Source organism: Heterodontus francisci, chromosome 3 (genome assembly GCF_036365525.1).
Source record: "Heterodontus francisci isolate sHetFra1 chromosome 3, sHetFra1.hap1, whole genome shotgun sequence".
Classification (NCBI taxonomy): Eukaryota; Metazoa; Chordata; class Chondrichthyes; order Heterodontiformes; family Heterodontidae; genus Heterodontus; species Heterodontus francisci.
The window spans coordinates 163,577,019-163,598,874 of record NC_090373.1 but is presented as its reverse complement, the minus strand read 5'-3'; the positions used below and the strand labels follow the sequence as shown (position 1 = coordinate 163,598,874).

General features: G+C 44.5%; 2 protein-coding genes across 10 annotated transcripts in view; one reads left to right on the top strand and one right to left on the bottom strand.

Moving 5' to 3' along the window:
* LOC137363487 (uncharacterized) overlaps positions 1-4,426 on the bottom strand; it is a 296,432-nt gene extending 292,006 nt beyond the window's left edge. For 6 of the 9 annotated variants that reach the window (XM_068027303.1, XM_068027297.1, XM_068027305.1 and 3 more), the window contains exon 1: positions 4,274-4,360. The gene's annotated coding sequence lies outside the window, so the exon portion shown is untranslated. Of the gene's footprint in view, positions 1-4,273 lie in introns of all 9 variants that reach the window. The other 3 variants (XM_068027298.1, XM_068027300.1, XM_068027301.1) reach the window with 3 other exon arrangements.
* LOC137367154 (uncharacterized) overlaps positions 1-21,856 on the top strand; it is a 94,907-nt gene that overhangs the window by 31,342 nt on the left and 41,709 nt on the right. The window lies entirely within an intron of this gene.

Below are 21,856 nucleotides of genomic sequence, written 5' to 3'. Positions count from 1 at the left end.
ACTATAGAAAATAAGAACAATGTCTGGGGGATGTTGGTGTGGGGTGTAGCATATTCCTCTGCAACTCTACCCAAAACTGGGTGGGAACAGAATTGTGGAGGCGAATGAGACTGGTGAAGTCAGTCCTCTGCCTCATTGTTCCAATTAGGAATTCCTTCCCCCATCCCTACAGAGACCACTCCTGGCCTATCCTTTCCCGCCTGCTACATGTAATAGAGATGAGGAAGGCAGCATTGAGCCCTGATTGATTTTATCCTAGATGCAGCACCATTGTAAGCCCCTCCCAATCACATTGCGGGCACCCTCTTACTGACGGGAAAGCCCTCGGGAGCCCACCTTGCAAACGTTATGAGTCACAACCCAGGAAAATGAGCAGTATAGGGTAGATTTGAAGGGGTGGGTGGAAGTCCCACCCCAGAGAAGAATTGCGCCACAGATTCCCCCCACCCCAACCATTTAAATTACATCTGCATGCTCTGGTCCAATTATCCCCTACTGCAGAAAGACCTTTTCTTTGGTTTAGTCTAAAACCGAAGTAGCCTAGTCAGATAACAACAATCTAAAACAGTTAATATTTAGCTTGCTCCCTTCAGACTGTTGATAATTCCAGAATGTACTGGGTAACAGATTACACTGAAAGCTCAATGCCATCAGGAACGGTGAACCTGGCCTATCAGCCAATAGCAATTCAGCGTGTAACTATCTTGAATGAAAGAAAAATCCACCATTACAAAAAGTTCCTAGACTGGGCCTTGAACACATAATCTTCTGTCTCAGAGGGAAGAGGGCTCTCACTGAGCCAGTGTACCAGAAGGACATTTAAGAAACGGCTTTTAGATAGGTATATGGATAAAGGAGAATGATGGGGTATAGATTAAATTGTCCTTGACAGAGGACAAAGGATCGGCACAACATCGTGGGCCGAAGGGCCTGTTCTGTGCTGTATTTTTCTATGTTCTATGTTCTATATACTTGCACTAGAGGGAGTGCAACAAAGATTTACTAGATTGGTCCCTGATGAGAGGCTGAGTAAATTGGGCCTATATTCTCTGGAGTTTAGAAGAATGAGAGACGATCTAATTGAGACATACAAGATTCTGAAAGGGTTTGATAGGGGAGAAAGTGAGAGATTGTTTCCACTGGTCAGGGAATCTAGAACAAGGGGGCACAGTCTCAGGATAAGGGGCCGATCATTCAGGCTGAGATGAGGAGAAATTACTTCACTCAAAGGGTTGTAAATCTTTGGAATTCTCTACCCCAGAGGGTTGTGGATGCTCCATCATTGAATATATTTAAGGCAGGGAATCAAGGGATATGGGGAGCAGGCAGGAAAGTGGAATTGAAGCCCAAGATCAGCCATGATTGTATTGAATGGTGGAGCAAGCTCAATGGGCCATATGGTCTACTCCTGCTTCTATTTCTTGTGTTCTGGTGACTCCAGCCATCATTACAAATGCAGTGATCACAGTTCTATGATACATTGGAAATCAACTACGAGCAATATCTTAAGTTTTCCCACACAGAATACTGATATTTCAAAACAATTAAAAAAAAAAAATCCCAAACTTCACATTGAAATGAAAGATGGAGTTGTAGATTTAATACAGGAACTCAGGCTCCACTAAGAAAAGAGTTTCATTTTCCAGGGATTATTCTTATCAAGAAAAATGTTGCCGGGGGATCCAGGAACCTCTGATAATGGAAGACCAGATAATAAGTCCTAAATTTCCCTGGGGCCAGCAATGTCCCTGAGGCGGATACCCATAGGTGAGGGCCGGGGTGGGGGGGTGGGGGGGCAGCAAATGGGGCAAAACCCACTAAAGCTGAATCTCTTCCCTAAAGAGCAGGCTGCAGGAGTTTTAAATGTGCTTATTGAATGACTGCATGAGAGTAAGTCTGTGCACACTACTTGAATAATATGTGCAACAGGAAACTTTGAAGATAGGTTGCAGATCCAGTTCAGTCTAGAGGAATATGTAACAGTCCAGTTGAATAAAAGACTAATGGAAGGCAGTATTTACCCTATATAGCAAGATTCTGAATAGAATGAAGGAATAGAGATCCAGATAGGTCTTTGTGCCGATGTATTGACCTTTTGGGGGAAAGAGTGTCTTTGGGGCATGGATTCAAATCCCACTGTGTCAAGTGGTGAAATTTAATTTATTCCGATCGGTGACTTCAAGAGGAAGTTAGATAGCCAACTGAGAGAAATAGACTTGCAGGGCCATGGAGATCGAGCAGGCGAGTGGGACTGACTGCATCACTCCGTGGAGAGCCGGCATGGACTTGAAGGGCCGAATGGCCTCCTTCTGTGCCATAAATGTCTCTATGACTCTATGAGTACATGTAGAAATTACAATGAAAACGGAAAATGAGATTCTGGGGAAAATCGATGTGTCTGTGGCTGACTGCACTTGCAAGCTATACCAGTCCAGTGGGATATTTATTACTTGGTCCAGTCCTAGAGGCATTTACGTAGCCCTGCAGGTTTATTTTCTTCATGTGCCCATCCAATTTCCTTTTGAAGTCATTGATTGTCTCCACTTCCACCACCCTTGTGGGCAGAGTGTTTCAGGTCATTACCACCCACTGTGCAAAAAACCTCTTCCGCATATTCCCCTGCATCTCTTGTCCAAAACCTTCAATCTTTGTCTCCTAGTCCTTGTACCATCAATTAATGGGAACAGTTTTTCCTTGTCTAACTTATCTAAGCCTATCATGATCTTGTACACCTCTATCAAATCTCCCCTCAATCTCCTTTGCTCCAGGGAGAACAACTCCATCTTTTCCAACCTAACCTTGTAAATAAAATCCCTCAAGCCTGGAACTATTCTTGCAAATCTCCTCTGCACCCTCTCAAGGACCCTCACGTGCTTCCTAATGTGTGGTCTCCAGAACTGGATACAATACTCTAGTTGTGGTCGAAACAGAGCTTTATAAATGTTCAGCATAACTTCTCTGCTTTTGTACTCTATACGTCTATTTATGAAGCCCAAGACCCCATATGCTTCACTAACCACACTCTCAATATGTCCTGCCACTTTCAAAGATCGATGCACATGCACCCCCAGGTTCCTCTGTTCCTGCACACATTTTAGAATTGTGCTATTATGTATATATTGCCTCTCCCTATCCCTTCTGCCAAAAAGCATCACCTCACACTCATCTGTATGAAATTCTATCTGCCACTTGCCTGCCTGTTCTGCGAGCCTATCTATGTCCTGTTGCAGACGGTTCGTATGATCCTCACTGTTTGCCACTCCTCCAAATTTGGTATCAATGGCAAATTTTGAAATTCTACTCCGTATTCCAAGTTCTAAGTCATTTACATGTAGAAAAAAAAGCAGTGGTCCCAGCAGTGACCCTTGGGGAACACTACTGTCTACCATCCTCCAGTCTGAAAAATAACCATTTACCACAACTTACTGTTTTCTGTCCTTAAGCCAATTTTTAAAATCCAATTGGACACTGACCCTCCCATTCCATGAGCTTCAGTTTTGTTTACGAGCCTTCCATGTGGTCCTTTATCAAACGCTTTCTTAAAATCTATACAGACAACATCCACCACATTCCCTTCATCAACCTTCTCTGTTACTCCATCAAAGAAATTCAAGCATGATCTGCCGTCTACAAATCCGTGATGGCTATTCTTAACTAATTGGAACTTCTCCAAGTATCTTGATTTTTCCCCCCCTGGCCACTTCATTACACACAGGATATTAGCTTCGCAGTAAGGGTAAAGTGACAATTCCCTTGAATTGCACCAAAAATGGGCATTATAGTTATGAAGAAAGGCACAAAAAGAATCCCACATGAAACAGAGAAGGATAAGGGAGGAGTTTAATAGATATTTGGAAAACTATGAAGGATTTTGGGGTGGACTTTTGTTTCCATGGGTTTGAGGGTAAACAATAAAACATAATTTCTATTGGTTGGCTAATTGGTAACAAAGGACTATTGACTCAAGATTATTTTTAGGAACAGGCTTTCAAAATATGAGATGTGTGCTCTGGAGGCTAAATAAACATGGCCTTGGTTCTCCTACATAAGCTGCAGTTCTGACACAGGAGATCAGCAATGTGTCTAGGAGGCCACTGCAGAATCCACATCTTTTTTTTTAAAAAGAGAAGTAACACTTCACTTGTCAGATGACAAAGCTTCATTAAATGAGGCCTAACATCATAGGATGTGAGAATTTGATATCTCGTGCCACATAATAAAACCTTTAACGGTTCTAAAAGGCTGAACTTATTTAACAAATCAATTAACTTACTTCTTCCAGTCCAGGAGCAACTTTTCTATGGTTTGTGTCCAGCCAAAACATCAAAGAAACATTGCTAGGCTTACCACAAAGACAAATGACGCTCACTTGTTCACTACTGGTCAGCAAGGATAGGTATCCTAACCATCTCCCATACTCTCTGAAATCCTGGAACTAAATGAACTAGTTAATCTTTGTATCAGTTAACCGGAGAATGTTGAGGCCTAATTGATTGTTTACTTGTTAAAAATGACATAAACCGCCACTAAAACCTGGGCTGGATTATTTTAAGATCCAAACTGTTGGCTTTTTACATAGACTGGTTGTGTGGCTACTTGGTTATTTAAAATATGGGGTTTGGATTTGACATTATCAAGGGCTGATGAACAAATTTTTACTAAATGACTGAAAGGGAAGTGAGAAAGGAATAGAATTTGGATTCTGCAGTGGAATAGAAAGATATGTTGATCGGGTGAGATGAAGAGGTGTGGGAGGAGAGTCATGTAGAGCTTAAACACCTGCACACACCTAGTGGGCTGAATGGCCTGTTCTGTAATTTGTGTAATTTGGTAGAATTAATATGTGGGAGAGGTCGTTGATGACTGAAGCTTGCCAGTTATATATTGGAAAATGAGGAAGTTGGGGGAGACATTGGAGTTTGGTGCCTTATTGTTTGCAGTATAATAAGGGAGGGGAAAGGGAAGGCAGCTTAGCTCCATAGCACTCAGTGGAGTGCTTCACTTGCAGCTTTGCCTGATTTTTTTTTGTCACCAAGCTGTTGCGGATTTCCGCAGGACTGCAGTTGTAATTGTTGATGTCTGCTTCCTTTGCTGACTGCCCTATTTGCTAAGATGCTGAGGACACTTTTTTTTTGTGTTCCCAATTGTTGTTCCCCCTGTGTAGTCAGGATGGAACTGCTTGAATATTTTCTGCAATGCATCACCCCCAGAATCACCCCTACCAATCCAGAAAAGCAATGTTTTGTTGTGGTAACAAGGGACTACACTACAATGATCTCTTAGGCATATTTTCCAAACTAGGAACAAAGCTAAAGTGACCAATAGTTTCAAAAGAGTTGACAACTCAAAAATGAACTTTTATAAAAGCCCAAGATAAGGGAAAGCAAGTTTTTTTCTTCTTTGTTCTCGGGCAACTCTGCTATGACACGTTTATTGTCAATCTCTAGTTTCCCTGAAAGGATGTTGGTGGGCATTCTTCCTGAACTGCTGCAGTAATGGTATGGATTAGGGAATTCCAGAATTCTAACCCAGTGACTATGAAGACAAGATAGTGTGTGACTTGAACGGAAACTTGCTTTGTGATAGAATTCTCATGACATTGCTGCTCTTGTCCTCTTCAGTGCTAGAGCTGGGAGGTGCTATTGAAGTAAGCTTGGTGAGTTGCTGCGGTGCATCTTGTTGATAGTAGCTAATGCAGCTACGGTACATTGGTGGTGAAAGGGGTAGATATTGAATCCAGTGCTAAGGCCACTGATCAAGCAGACTAATTTGCTCTGGATAACATTGTACTTCTTAAGTGTTTGTTATGGCCTCACCCCCAATGGTGAGCATTGCCTTGCACTCCTGTTTTCAGCTTTTTAGATGGTAATGAGATTCTGAGGGATCAGAGGTGAACCATTTGTCACAAAGTATCTGCTCTTGTAGCCAACCTGTTGATATGCATTGGCTAGTTAAGCTTCTGGTCAATAAAGATAATTATCATGAGGGACATGATAAAGGTAGTGTCAGGTAGCTGGATTTTTCCTTGTTTGACATTCTCATTACCTGGTGCCTATGGTGGGAATGTTGCCTGCTACTTGTCATCAAAAGACTTGGAGTTATCCAGGCTGACATGGGCTGCTTCATTAATGGTAGAGTTAACAGAGCTTTACATTTGATGTTATACTGCATAGATGTTGTTACAGATTATAACAACCAGAAGGTCAAAAGGGTAGTAGTAATATGTCATAAGCTGCACTGCAAATAAATTGTTTGTTTTAAATCTTTGTCTCGCAGTGCAAATGTTCAGAATTGTACTGGCTGTCCTAACAAATACCTAGGTTAATCTTAAATAGAAATGGTGCAGATAAATATTAGAACCAGACTCAAAGTCTGTTACTGCTGGAACAGCTAACTTGTGTTACTGACAAACTGCAGGCTCCCGGTGAAACAACGTCTTTATTTTAAAATTCTCATCTTTGTTTTCAAAACCCTTCCTGGCCTTGTCCCTCCTATCTCTGTAATCTCCTCCAGCCCCGGAGCCTTCCGAGATATCTGCGCTCCTGTAATTCTGACCTCATGAGCATCCCCAATTTTAATTGCTCCACTATTTGTGGGCGCACCTTCAGTTGCCTCAGCCCCAAGCACTAGAATACCCTCTCTGGACCTCTCCACCTCTCTATATCGCTTTCCTTCTTTAAGACGCTCCTTAAAACTTACATCTTTGACCAAGCTTATGTCAGCCAAGAGTGACGTCTCAATTCATTCCATCTTCGCTGCCTCCGGAGAATACTTGGCATCAGGTGGCAGGACCGTATCTCCAACACAGAAGTCCTCAAGGCGGCCAACATCCCCAGCTTGTACACACTACTGAGTCAGCGGCGCTTGAGATGGCTTGGCCATGTGAGCCGCGTGGAAGATGGCAGGATCCCCAAAGACACATTGTACAGCGAGCTCGCCACTGGTATCAGACCCACCGGCCGTCCATGTCTCCGCTTTAAAGACGTCTGCAAACGCGACATGAAATCCTGTGACATTGATCACAAGTTGTGGGAGTCAGTTGCCAGCGTTTGCCAGAGCTGGCGGGCAGCCATAAAGACAGGGCTAAAATGTCGAAGAGACTTAGTAGTTGGCAGGAAAAAAGACAGAGGCACAAGGGGAGAGCCAACTGTGCAACAGCCCCGACAAACAAATTTCTCTGCAGCACCTGTGGAAGAGCCTGTCACTCTAGAATTGGCCTTTATAGCCACTCCAGGCGCTGCTTCACAAACCACTGACCACCTCCAGGCACTTACCCATTGTCTCTCGAGATAAGGAGGCCCAAAAGAATGGCCATACGATCTAATATCTCCTTATGCAGCTTGGTATATTTTGTTTTATAACTCTCCTGTGAAGCGATTAGGGATGTTTTATTACATTAAAGGTGCTATATAATGTTATGACCAGGTGAGAAAGGGGTCTTGGGGTTCCCTCTCAGCTTTTTCCTGGTTTGCCCATTACAGGGTTTAACTTTTAAAACACCATGTTTTAGCTTCCCTCAGGCTGAGTCCTTGCTCAATACTCTCTAATTGTAATGGCAAAAAAACAACCAGATTTCTCAGATTAAAACAAGAAAGATGCAAGTTTATTAACCTTAAAACTCTAATTCAGTTAAACTACTAAAAATATGCGAAGCGACCATGCTGACATGCATACGTGATAAACACACACGCAAATAGAGACAGAGGAGGAGACAGAAGGGGAAAAGTTTGAAGTAATAGCTGGAGTTCAGTTACTGGTTTTGAGTTGGATGTAAAGTCTTTGATTAAAGTTATGTCTTGCAGTTCCCGTTGAGGCCCAGTGCACACTTTCAACTTGTTTCGCTGGTCTTCTGTCTTGAGGCTTAAGTTACTTCCGTGGGTCCCTGGAACTTTGCTTGAGAGAGCGAGAGACAAGTCGAGACCTTCCTTCTCTTTGGTCTTCAAATTGCAGTCTCCTTTCTGTGTGGCACAATTCAAACAACCCAGGTTGCCCAGCAGGTTTGTCATGTGACTAGCTCCTTATTTGGAAAACAACCTCCCCTGCGAGGTTTTGTGGATTTCTTCACGCTTACTAGACTCTCTCAGTGGGTGGGTGGGGGGGGGGGCATGCGGGGTGGAATGCTGGCTCTTACACATTCAATGTCGCTTAATCATCTCTATTGACAAACCCATCTGGCTAATTGAATCAGGGAGGCACTCCCATTGTCTTCTTCAGGCAACTATCTTTTAGGATGCAAATGTGTAGCCATGTTTTCAGCCACTGTTGTGGTCTTTTTGAACTAGTTATTTCAAGTCCAGTAACAGTTCAAAAATAATGTTCCATATGATGAAATTAATGTGTCTCATTTTGGCAGGTGTAGTTTTTGTCACAATAAATATAAGTTGTTCTTGACGAATATTGAATTTATGACCCTTGGACCTCTGACCTCGGTGGAAGTACACGACTTCCACTATGAGCCAAACAGTCTTCTATAAATTTATCACGCACTTGATTTTATAATAGCAGGTTTATCAAAACAACAAAATAGTAATCTCTGTAGAAATAAAATTACAATTAATCCAAATTGTTATGGGGTAGCTCCCATTAACTTTATCATAGCTGCAATTGGGCATCATTATCTGCACACTTACCTGGATTTTATTTTTGTAAAGCTAAGTTTGAACTTCAAGTTAATGCTGTGGTTGAAAAGTTGGCTCAATGAAAATCAATTAGCACACAGAATGTGTCAGTGGAAAAGAGTGACCTTATTATAACTCATGTCTGGAGAGGAACCATGCATCGATAGAGAATGTTGGTGAAGACATTCTAAATATTGCTTTATGCTCTTGAACTTAAAATGCATTGCATTACATTAGTCCATTATCCTAAATGCATGCTTGTTGAATGAATGTATAGACTCCGGGATTTGGATTACATAAATTAAGTTGGCATTTCTGTGCAGAACAGTGCAGTGCTGCATTGTTGGAGGAGCAGCTCTTTTCTCAGATGAGACGTTAAACTGAGGCTCCGTCTTCCTGTTCTGGTGGATATTAAAGGTTTCATGAAATTATTTAAACAAGAGCAAAGAGCTCTCCTGATATCCTGGCCAATGTCTAACAAGATTAATAGACCATTCATCTAATTTTCTAATTTTAGGACCTTGTGTGCAAAATGCATGACAGTCGTTGCATTTCAAAGTCTTTGGGGGCCAAATTGGATGTGCAATTAACCCGCACCGGTTGATCGAAATGCAGGCAGCACGGGAACTTCGTAGTGCCTGCTCATTAGAATGATTTCTACATGCAGCTAGTGCTAACCAGGCTGTTCATTGGTTGCACACGTCAGCAGGGGCCCCAAAATTGAAACTTCCTAGTGCTACTTGAAGCTAGCCTGCACTGCTTAAAGCTAGTTTGCGCCTCTTAAGGGGGAGGTAAATTTTGGTTGGAGCAGGTGCTGCAGGAAGTGAATCTAACCTTGGAACAATGAGGAATGACACAACATGGGAGAGAGGAAGGACTCCAAGGCCGCACTGGAGATCGTGGTGGAGAAGGTGGAAAGGAGAAGAGATGTCCTGTATCCACAGGGGGAAGGAGGTCCCCCAGGGACACAGTCAAAAGGCAATGGGAGCAGATAGCCCTGGAGGTCAAAGCCAGGAGTGTAGCCCAAAGGATCTGGATGCAGTGACACAAGAAATTCTATCACCTCACAGGAATGGTCAAGGTTAATGAATGCATCATCAAAGGCCATATCTATTAACTGCACCACTAGCCTCAGACACTGCTCAATTCACCACACCCCCATCACTCACTGACCAACAATCTCGATCAATCAGAACTTATACCTAACACATAGCTTCAGCAAACCCTCACACACTTAGCGCTGCTGACCATCTCCAACGAGAGAATCTAACCATCTCCCCATGACGTTCAATGGCATTACCATTGCTGAATCCCCTGCCATCAACATACTGGCAGTTACCATTGACCAGAAACTTAACTGGACCATTCATATAAATACTGTGGCAGGTCAGAGGCTGGGAATTCTGCGGAGAGTAACCCACCTCCTGTCTCCCCAAAGTCTGTCCACCATCTAGAAGGCACAAGTCAGGAATATGATGGAATACTTCGATGAGTGTGGCTCCAACAATACTTAAGAGGCTTGACACCATCCAGGACAAAACAGCCTGCTTGATCAGCACCATATCCACCACCTTCAACAGTCACTTCCTCCACCACCATCACACAGTGGCAGCAGTGTGTACCATCTACCAGACCCACTGCAGCAACTCGCCAAGCCTCCTTCGACAGCACCTCCAAACCAGCGGTCTCTACCACCTAGAAGGACAAGGATGGCAGATGCATGGGAGCACCACCATCTGCAAGTTCCCCTCCAAGTCACACACCATCCTGATTTGGAAATATATCGCTGTTCCTTCACTGTTGCTGGGTCAAAGTCCTGGAACTCCCTCCCTTACAGCATTGTCAGTGTACCTATACCACATGGACTGCAGTGGTTCAAGAAGGCGGCTCACCACTACCTTCTCAAGGGCAATTAAAGATGGGTAACAAATTATGGCCTTGCCAGTGATGCCTACATCCCATGAAAGAATTAAAAAACACCCACATCTCCCAGTTTACACACACTGCCAGCTATGCAACTATGACAGTTACATCACCCAAATTGATTCCATGACAGTCACTGATAGACTTCTCTCTGTCTTGCTGGACAAGGTGGCACACATAGCAGGAGCTAACGGGAGGGGACAGGCGCGTCTGCATGTCGTAACCCCTATGGAGGAAATGGTGCTGACCATTGGGGCTCCCATTACTGAGGCCATGAACAGCAGCAGGGCTGAAAGCAACTAAGCACATAGTAGCCTCATAACTAATCCTCCTTCTCACAGCCCATTTCCTCCTCATTCCACACTGTCTTCTGATTTACAAGCTGCAGATGGTATAAACATGCACTTCTTACCTCCATCCCTTCACCAGAACCCTACCCTTGCGCCTTTTTCCTTTCAGATACCAAAGAGGTACACTTGCACAGGCAGTGGAGGAACATCAACAAGAGAGTGATGAAGACACACCATTTGATTTCACATTCACAGCCACCAGCTCAGATACTGACATTACATGTACCCTAAAGGATAGCATAGAGATAGGATCTGCATGTGGTGAGATATAAGACAAGAGTGCACAGCAAACAGGGCAGGGGGCAAGGATAGCCAGCTCACTGGAAAGCAAGGCCACATATGGGTTCTGCTGCAGAGGATTCAGATGAGCATGTAAATGGGGCAGAAGAACACTGATGTGTATGTAGAACGAAATGCTTGGTGCATTGGGAAGCGTGCCAGAAAGCCTGCAGTCAATATCAGGGATAATGGATGTGCCCAGCACCAACTTGGCACAGTGCTTTATGCAGAGCTTGGAAACCATTCCTTCCAGCATGGAAATGGTAGCCAACTCCATTAGTGTACTTGCAGACTCAACCGTGATGCAGATTCTGATGGCCAATGTGGCAACTTCCATTGCAGCACAAGTAGCAGCCACCCAATGTCTGAGTGCTGCAGTGGAAGCTTGATTGCTGCCATCATAGCTGTGGATTGCAGTGTCCAAAGGGGCTTGCAGGGTGTCACAGATTATTAGGATTGCTGAGGCACTGTCCCAGGGGAGTGTCATTGGCTCTCTCTCAGGATGACAGAGTTTGTCCTCCCACCACCGCCACTCCATCAGTGTTTTTGCTGCTGTCGCAGCCAGCCAGCAAAGTCAGGCCTTCTAGGCCCAGAGGTCATCCTCCAAAGCCATCTGCAGTCTCCCTCACTGAGTCAGCAGCCTTCCACCAGCCATGCTGCAGCCACTGGGGTAGCACTGCATAGGAGCACTAGGACGGGCAAAGGCACAGGGAAAACAAGCACTAAGGGAATGTACAAGGGTGATTAATTTATGTTCGTATGCAATATGGCAGGATTTCATTTATAAATTTGGTTTGGAATGTTCATTTTGTGGTGGCTTTTATTTTTGCATCATGGCCATGCGGACACCGTGATGGTCAGGAACAGAGGAAAGGTGCAGTGTGGGATGCTTGGTGAATGGGGAATTGTGGTTGCTGTTACTGGTATTGCATGTGAATTAGCTCTTCACACGCAGCTGGGGTAGAAAGGAGCTTTGTGGGTTGCCTCCTCCCTTCCTCATGCTCCTGGAACATAGGAACATCGGAACAGGAGTGAACCATTTAGCCCCCCAAGTCTGTTCTGCCATTCAATGAGAACGTGGCTGCTATGTGACCTAACTCCCTATACCCAGCTTTGCCCCATATCTCTGAATACCTTTGGTGAACATAAATCGATCAAATTCAGTTTTAAAATTAACAATCGATCTATCAATTACCATTTACGGAAGAGAGTTCCAAAGTTCTACCACCCTTTTGCATGCAGAAATGTTTCCTAATTTCACTCCTATTCCCCCGGTCCTAGACTCCCCAACCAACAGAAATAGTTTCTCTCTATCTATCCTCTGTTCCCCTTAATGTCTTGAAAACTTCAATCAAATCACCCCTAACCTTCTAAATTCCAGGGAATACAACCCTAGTTTGTGTAAGCTCTCCTCATAATTTAACTCTTGGAGTCTAGGGATCATTCTGGTAAATCTATGTTGCACTCCCTCCAAGGTCAATATGTCCTGCCTAAGGTGGTGCCCAGAACTGCTGTCAGCCCTCCAGGTGTGGTCTAACCAGGGCTTTGTATAGCTGAAGCATGACTTCTACTGCTCCTCAGCTGCTCTCTGTACAGCTGGTGGCAAGGGGTGTCCCCTCACACTAAAGCAAAATACTGCAGATGCTAGAAATCTGAAACTAAAGGAAAAAGTGCTGGAAACACTCATCAGGTCAGGCAGCAGCTGTGGGGAGAAAAACAGTTAACTTTTTAGATCAGTGATCTTCCATCAGTACTGCTAAAAGTTAGAAAAGTAACAGGTTTTGAGCAAGTGAAAGGTGTGGGGGTGGGAAGAACAAAAGGGAATGTCTGTGATAGGGTGGCAGGCAGGAGAGATTAAATGACAAAAGGCTTCACAGCATAAAGCCAAAGGGAATGGTAATGGGACAAGTAAAGAAACAAAAGATGTGTCTGGGTGAGTTGTGAATGGCAGGATAACAGCCATCCATACAAAAAGTAAAGGGATAAAGAAAGAAACGAGATAAAATAAATGAGCCCGCAAAAAAAGAGAAAAAATGGGGGTAGAGGTTATGATCTAAAATTATTGAATTCAATGTTGAGTCCGGAAGGCTGTAAAGTGCCCAGTTGAAAGATGAGGTGCTGTTCCTCGAGCTTCATTGGAACACTGTAGCAGGCCAAGGACAGAAAGGTCAGAGTGGGGGCAAGGTGGAGAATTAAAATGATAAGCAACAGAAAGTTCGGTGTCGCGCTTGTAGACTGAACGGAGGTATCTGCAAAGCGGTCCCCCTGTCTGTGTTTGGTCTCCCTAATGTACATGAGATCACATTGTGAGCAGTGAATACAGGTATAGTGATTGAAAGAAGTACAAGTAAATCACTGTTTCACTTGGAAGGAGTGTTTGGGACCTTGGATAGTGAGAAGGGAGGAGGCAGCATTCTGAAGGGACCATTCCCTCCATGACACCCTGATCCACTCCTCAGTCATCCCCAACACCTCTCCCTTTCTTACAACACCTTTCCATGAAAGCATAGGACATACAACACCTGTCCTTTTATCCCCTTATGCAACTGTTGACAGCAAACATCAAGATGTTGTAATATCTCCAGCACGAGCTTAGAAGGACCCATCCACAGGCATCTACATAGCCACTGGCAATGTGGTCCTCACCCTGCTCTAAGGCTGCAGTAGTGACTACAGCAGATGGCAGATTTCAGTGGGGATATCCTTACTGAAATGCAGATGACACAAACATTGTTCCTCGCTGAGGTCTAGGTAGAGGAATTGCTCCCTGAATATCCTGGGTGGATATGGCCTCCTGCTGAGAGACCTTCGCCCCTCCTCCTCATCCCTCTTCTAGCAGCTTATCCTACTGCATGTGGCCTGTGCTCATTCTCCCAGTCATGCTGTATTCCAAAGGGAATGCTTTCACGTGCACCCATGTCCGGGAGCAACTGGTTTGTACAGAAGCCTTAAAGTGAGAGGAAATTCTTTTAGCACATGCCATACCACTTCTTGTAGAGTTTTGCCACTTGAAAGAACTATAGAAAGCACCAAAAACTTATACAATTCCTAGCAACAACCAGAATAAATCAACCTGTAAGTAGTCGATGATTCTTTTAAATAGCACTGGCAGTGGGGGAGAGGGGGTGTCTTTCCAACTGCTTAACGTGTGTTTGGCTGTGCAAGTTTATGAGAGGGCGTTATCTGCATTATTGAGCTCCAAACTGGCACCGCTGGTATCATATCAATGCTGTACACTGATTGATGCCATGATCTGCCTGCTCTGCATACTTCCCACAGATGTTAGTTGATACCCTCACCAAGATGGCGTCTAGTGCAGTTCGTGGCAGAAGTGTGCGCGCGCATCTGACTCCATTTTGGTCCCCGAATGTCACCCAAAGTACCCAAGTGCTACCAAGCCCAATTTTGCACCCAGTGACTGTACATTAGAGAGGTTCCTGAGAAACTTAAGATGCTTTTTAAATGCAAATCTTTTCTCTTCACACGCAACATTTAAGTGGCAGTCGTAATGACATTCCACTCCGCATTAAGCATTGTAACGTCATCGGGTCCTTGCAGAGAAAACACAGTAACAGCAACAAGATAACCTAGATGCTGTTAAGTGTTTTTTAAGCAGGAAAACAGGAGGCAGGCTTTCAAATTCCTATCCATCATCTCTAATTGAAGAACAGAAGTCTAGCTGTAAGTGCAAGGATAATTTATTAATGCTTTGGTCTTCAAAATGAGCATTGCAGACACTTTAATGACATGTCCGCACAACACATCATCAGACCTTGAAAATCTGGCAATGTTGTTAATGCATGACAGCAGTTCCAGGAAAACAAGCCAAAGAAGGTTGACTCAGCAAATATTTTTTGAAATAACATGATACGTATCCAAACAAAACAAGGTTGGAAATCAGCATATACAGAGAAAATTCTATAAAATCTGTTGACTGTAGATGACCCCCATTTCTACAAACTGCCTTTGCCATTCTCTTAGGGTACATATTCTTCCTATCAATCTTCTGCAACAGCGGGGTGTCTAAAGATTTGATCTTAGCCAAACTTCCCCGCTACCCTAGCCCTGAACTCATGTTTTTCCCAGATTCTACCCTATCTCCCCTCAAGCTCTTTCTAAGCTCATTTTGTCAATGAGACCCATCTCCTGCTCCCTTAATCCTATTTCAACCGGGCTATTGACCACCAACGTCCCTTCCTGAGCCCATGCTAGCTGATATTGTTAACAGTTCCCCATTCTCAGGTACTGTCTTCCCCCACGCAGCCCCATCACTTCTATCCTCATAAAACCCACCCATGAACCCTTTATCCTGCAAACTACTTGCCCAACTCCAGCATCCCTTTCCTCTCCAAAGTCCTTGAATGTGTTATCGCCTCTCAAATCCATATCCATCTTTCCCGCAATGCCATGTTTGAGTCCCTCTGATCAGGTTTCCAGCCACATTACAGTATTGAAAACAGCCCTTATCAAATTGATACTTTATATGACTGTGACCGTGATAAACTATCCCACCTCATCCTTCTCGACCTAGTGGACCACACTATCCCCCTCCAGTGTTGTCCAGTTGGGTGGGACTGTCCTTGCTTGGTTCCATTTCTATCTATCGAATCGTAGCCAGAGATCGCTTGCGACGGATTCTCTTCCCACACCCGCACCGTTACCTCGGGTGTCCCCCAAGGATAAATTCTTGGCCCCTCCTGTTTCTTATCTGCATGCTGTCCCATTGGCAATATCATCTAAAAATACAGCATCAGTTTTCACATGTATACTGACGACCCCCCAGCTCTACCTCACCACCACCTCTCTCCATCCTTCCACTGACTCGAAATTGTCAGACTGCTTATCCGACATCCAGTACTGGATCAGCAGAAATTTCCTCCAATTAAATATTGGGAAGATTGGAACCATTGTCTTCCGTCCCCTCCACAAATTCCATTCCCCAGCTACTGACTCCATCCTTTTTTTTTTACTGGCAACTGTCTGAGGCTGAACTGGACTGTTCGTGACCTCGGTGTCGTATTTGACCACGAGATGAACATCCAACCATATATGCGCATCATCATTAAGAATGCCTATTTCCATCTCTGTAACATTGCCTGACTCTACCCTGTGTTAGCTCATCTGCTGCTGAAATCCTTATCCACGCCTTTGTTACCTTTAGACTTGACTATTCAATGCACTCCTAGTCGGCCTCCCATGGTCTACCCACCGCAAACTTGAAGTCATCCAAAACTTTGCTGCCCATGTCCTAAGTTGCACCAAGTCCCATTCACCCATCACTCCTGTGCTCGCTGAATTACATTGGCTCCTTGTCAAGCAACACCTCAATTTTAAAATTCTCATCCTTTTTTTCAAATCCCTCCATAGTCCTAACTCTGCAATCTGTTCCAGCCCTACAGCCCTCCAAGATGTCCGCAATCCTCCAATTCTGGCCTCCAGATCCCTTATTTTAATCACTCCACCACTGGCAGCCATGCCCTCAATTGCCGAGGTCCTAAGCTCTGGAATTCTCTCCCTAAATGTCGGTGTCTTTACCTTTTTTTCCACTTTTAAGATACTCCTGAGAACCGACCTCTTTGACCAAGCTTTTTCTCATCTTCCCAGGTATCTCCCTATGTGTCTTGGTGTCAAATTTTGTTTGATAATGCTCCTGTGAAACATCTTGGGATTTTTTTTTTACAACGTTAAAGGCACTATGTAAATGCAAGTTGTTGTTGGTTGTGATCTCTGCTGCTACTCCCTGTTCTCCTAATGGCTGCTGCTGTGTGTTGTCCTTATCTGACGTGTCCTACTTGCTATTTACTGTGATGCCAAGTTCTGTGTCATTGAATCATAGAATGGTTACAGCACAGAAGGAGGCCATTCAGCCCATTGTGCTGATGCCAGCTCTCTGCAAGAGCAACTCACCTAGCCCCATTCCCCCGCCCTTTCCCCAAAGCCCTGCATTTGTTTCTCTTCAGATAATTATCCAATTCCCTTTGGAAAGCCACAATTGAATCTGACTCACAGACTGACTCACATTCCAGATCCTAACCACAAGCTGCATAAAAAAATGTTTCCTCATGTCACCTTTGGTTCTTTTGCCATTCACCTTAAATCGGTGTCCTCTGGTTCTCAATCCTTCGGCCAATGGGAACAGTTTCTGTATACCCACTCTGTCTAGACCCTTCATGATTTTGAACATCAAATCTCCTCTCAACTTTCTCTTCTCTACGGAGAACAGCTCCAATTTCTCCAGTCTATCCATGTAACTGAAGTCCCTCATCCCTGGAACCATTCTCGTGAAACTTTTCTGCACCCTCTCTAATACCTTCACATCCTTCCGAAAGTGTGGTACCCAGAATTACCAGCTGAGGCCAAACCAGTGTTTTATAAAGGTTCATCATAACCTCCTTGCTTTTGTACGCTGTGCTTCTGTTTATAAAGCCCAGGATCCCGTATGCTTTATTTACCATTTTCACAACCTGCCCTGCCATCTTCAACGATTTGTACACATTTACCCCCAAGTCTCTCTGTTCCTGCATCCCCTTTAGAATTGTACACTTTATTTTATATTGCCTCTCCTTGTTCTTCCTGCCAAAATGTGTCACTTCACACATCTCTGCAAATGCAAAAGTCAAAATTGTACTCCTAATACCCAAGTTCATGTCATACAACACTGTAACAGGCCCTTCGGCCCACTGAGTCTGTGCTAACCAACAACCACCCATTTATACTAATCCTATATTCCCTACCACATCCCCACCATTCTCCTACCACCTACCTACACTAGGGGCAATTTACAATGGCCAATTCACCTATCAACCTGCAAGTCTTTGGCTGTAGGATGAAACTGGAGCACCCGGCAGAAACCCACACAGTCACAGGGAGAACTTGCAAACTCCACACAGGCAGTAGCCAGAACTGAACCCAGGCTGCAGTGCTAACGGCTGCGCCACTGTGCCTCCCTCATTTATATAAAGAAAAGCAATGATCTTAATATTGACTATTGGGGAACCCCATTGAGTAGTTCTCTTCAGTCAGAAAAAACATTGCTTCACCACTGCTCTCTGCCTCCTATCGCTTAGCTAATTATGTATCCAAGAAACCACTGTCCCTTTAGTGCAACGTGCTACTATTTTCTGAGTAAGTCTGTTATGTGGTACTTTATCAAATGCCTTTTGAAAGTCCATGTACTCACTATCTACTGCAGTACCTTTACCAACCCTGTCTGTTACTTCACCAAAGAACTCAAGCAGGTTAGTCAGACTTGATTTGCTTTCAACAAATCCGTGCTGGCTCTACCTTAATTAATCCATCCTTCAACAAGTGAGAAACACTTTTATCTTTGACAATGGTCTCTAGTGGTTTTCCTATCACTGATGTTAGACTGATTGGCCTGTAGTTACCAGGTTTATCTCTCTCCCACTTATCGAACAGCAGTGTAACATTTGCAATCCTCCAGTCCTCCAGCACCACTCCCATAACCAAGGAGAATTGAAAGATTGTGATCAGGGTTACTGCTTTCTCCGCCCTACCTTCCTTCAACAACCTAGGATGCATCCCATCTGGATCAGGTAACTTTTTAACTTTGAGTGGTGTCAACCTATTTAGTACCTACTTCCTATCTCTTTTTATCTTATCCAATAATTTCTATTCCCCCTCCTCGACTGCAGCATTAACCTCATCCTCTTCCTTTGTGAAGACAGATGCAAACTACTCATTCAGTACCACAGTCATGCCCTCTCCCTCCACAAGAATTCCCTTTTGTCCCTAATTGGCCCTTCCCTTCCTTAACAATCCTTTTACATTTTGTATATTTGTAAAATATTTTGGGTTCACTTTTATGTTAATCTTTTCTCATACTCTCTCTTTGCCCTTCCTTTATCAATTTTCCCCGGCACTCTCTGCATTCTGTCTAGTTTTCAACTGTATTGTGTACCTGACATTTTTTATAAACTTACTTTTTGTTTTATTTTAACCTTTATTTCCTTTGTCATCCAGGGAGCTCTAGCTTTGGATACCCAGAGCCAGATTTTCCCAACAGGGGTGGGAAACAGAGGTCGGGACTGTTGGAGTGCCGAACGTGTCCTGGGATGGGGGGGGGAAGGGGTGGGGCTTGGAATCTGTCACTCATTGTGATTTTCAGGGGGAGGCCCCCTTAATTGGTCTGAAGACAGGTTTGTTGTACAATTAGGATGATGGGCGGGCTCTCGAAGCTGGAGGGCCAATCAGAGGCCTTCCAACTTGAAAGGAGCAGCAGGCACAATCTCTTCAGATTTTTCTAATTTATTTTTAAAAATGGTTTTTGAGGCTGGGCCACTACTGTGTGGGGGAGAATTCTCTATAGGGCAGCCTGTGGCTGCTCCTGTACCCAGGCAGGCAGGGAGGGCCTCTAGGCCTGCCTGAATCATAAAATCATAGAACGTTTAAGGCACAGAAAGAGGCCACTTGGCCCATCGTGTCTGTGCCGGCCGAAAAACGCTCCACCTATTCTAATCCCACCTTCCAGCTTTTGGTCCGTAGCCCTGCAGATTATGGCACTTGAGGTGCATATCCAGACTCCTATTGAATGAGTTGAACTACCCTTTCAGGTAGTGAGTTCCAGACCCCACCACCCTCTGGGTGAAAATATTTTTCCTCATCTCCCCTCGAACTTTTCTACAAATCACTTTAAATCTATGCCCCCTAGTGTTGGGCCCCCTGGCTGGCTTCTGGAAGGACACCTCCAGACATCTAAACTGGCTCCCGCCTCCCTTGGGAACGTACAGACACACTGGAAAATACCAGTCTGCCTCCTTTAATTGGTCTCAAGTGACTCTTAATGAGCCGGATCGGCTACCTGCCACGTGTGGGTAGGTAGCCCTGCTGCACCGCCCACACCCCCCCCCCCACCCGATCCCACCTTCGCAAAGATGGCCCAGAGGCGGGATGGAGCCAGGGAACTGGCACTCCTGCCGGCGGGGCGATTTTTAGCTCCTGCTCACCTCCGATCCCAGTTCCTGCCCACCTCCGATCCCAGCCCCAGCATGTGCTGAAAATGCAGCCCCCTATCATTTCTCTGTATCTCCAGGTTGAAAATTTGCCATCATTCATTTACTGTTTTCCTGGCCTCTTTGTTCCCAGTCCACCTGTGTTAGGTCAGAGAATCATAGTCATTTATAGCACAGAAGGAGGCCAATTGGCCCATCGAGTCCATGCCAGCTCTCCATGGAGCAATCCACAGTCCCACTCCCCAGCATGAACCCCATAGCCCATCAAATCTATTTTCTTCAAATGGCCATCCAACTTCCTCTTAATGGAACTGATTGTCTCCACTTCCACCATCCTTGTGGGCAACGACTTCCAGGTCATTACCAACTGCTACATAAAATGTTCTTCCTCTTATTCCCCCTGCATCTCTTCCCCAAAACATTCAATCTGTGTCCCCTAGTCCTTGTACCATTAGTTAATGGGAACAGCTTTTCCTTGACTAACTTATCTAAACCTGTCATAATCTTGTACACTTCTATTAAATCTCTCCTCAATCTCCTTTGTTCCAAGGAGAACAAACCCAGCTTTTCTAACTTAATCTTGTAACTAAGAGCCTCCATCCCTGGAACCATTCTGGTAAATCTCCTCTGCACCCTCTCAAGGCCTCTGACATCCTTCCTGAGGTGTGGTGACCAGAACTGGATGTAATACTCCCAAATCACTGAAATTGGCTCTCATCCAAGTTTGTATTCTCACCTTTGATTTTTCTTTGTCCTTTTCCTTACAACCTTAAATCTAATTATATTATGATCACTATTACCCAGATGTTCTACCACTGCAACACATTTCACTTGCCCTACTCATTCCCCAGTACCAGATCCAGCACTGTTTCAATTTTGTTGGGCTAAAAATATGCAGATTAAGGAGGTTTTCCTGCACACATTTAAAGAATACTTCACCCATCTTGCCTTTACTCTGTCTTATCCCCAATCTAAATTGAAGTCCTCTACTATTACTGCTTTATTATTTTTCCATTTCTCTGGTATTTTCCATCACACTCCTGATTTATGTCGTGTCGATGGTGGACAGGCACTGGGGAGTTACTCAATGCAGAATTCCCACCTGTGACCTGCTCTTGTACAACAAAGAACAATAAAGAACAGTACAGCACAGGAACAGGCCATTCAGCCCTCCAGGCCTGCGCCGGTCTTGATGCCTGCCTAAACTAACATCTTCTGCACTTCCGGGGACCATATCCCACTATTCCCTTCCTATTCATGTATTTGTCTCTTAAACGTCGCTATCGTATCTGCTTCCACCACCTCCATGGCAGCAAGTTTCACGCACTCACCACCCTCTGTGTAAAAAAAACTTGCCTCGCACATCCCCTCTAAACTTTGCCCCTCGCACCTTAAACCTATGTCCCCTAGTAACTGACTCTTCCACCCTGGGAAAAAGCTTCTGACTATCCACTCTGTCCATGCCGCTCATAACTTTGTAAACCTCTATCATGTCGCCCCTCCACTTCCGTCGTTCCAGTGAAAACAATCTGAGTTTTTCCAACCTCTCCTCATAGCTAATGCCCTCCAGACCAGGCAACATCCTGGTAAACCTCCCCTGTACCCTCTCCAAAGCCTCCACGTCCTTCTGGTAGTGTGACGACCAGAATTGCACGCAATATTCTAAGTGTGGCCCAACTAAAGTTCTGTACAGCTGCAGCATGACTTGCCAATT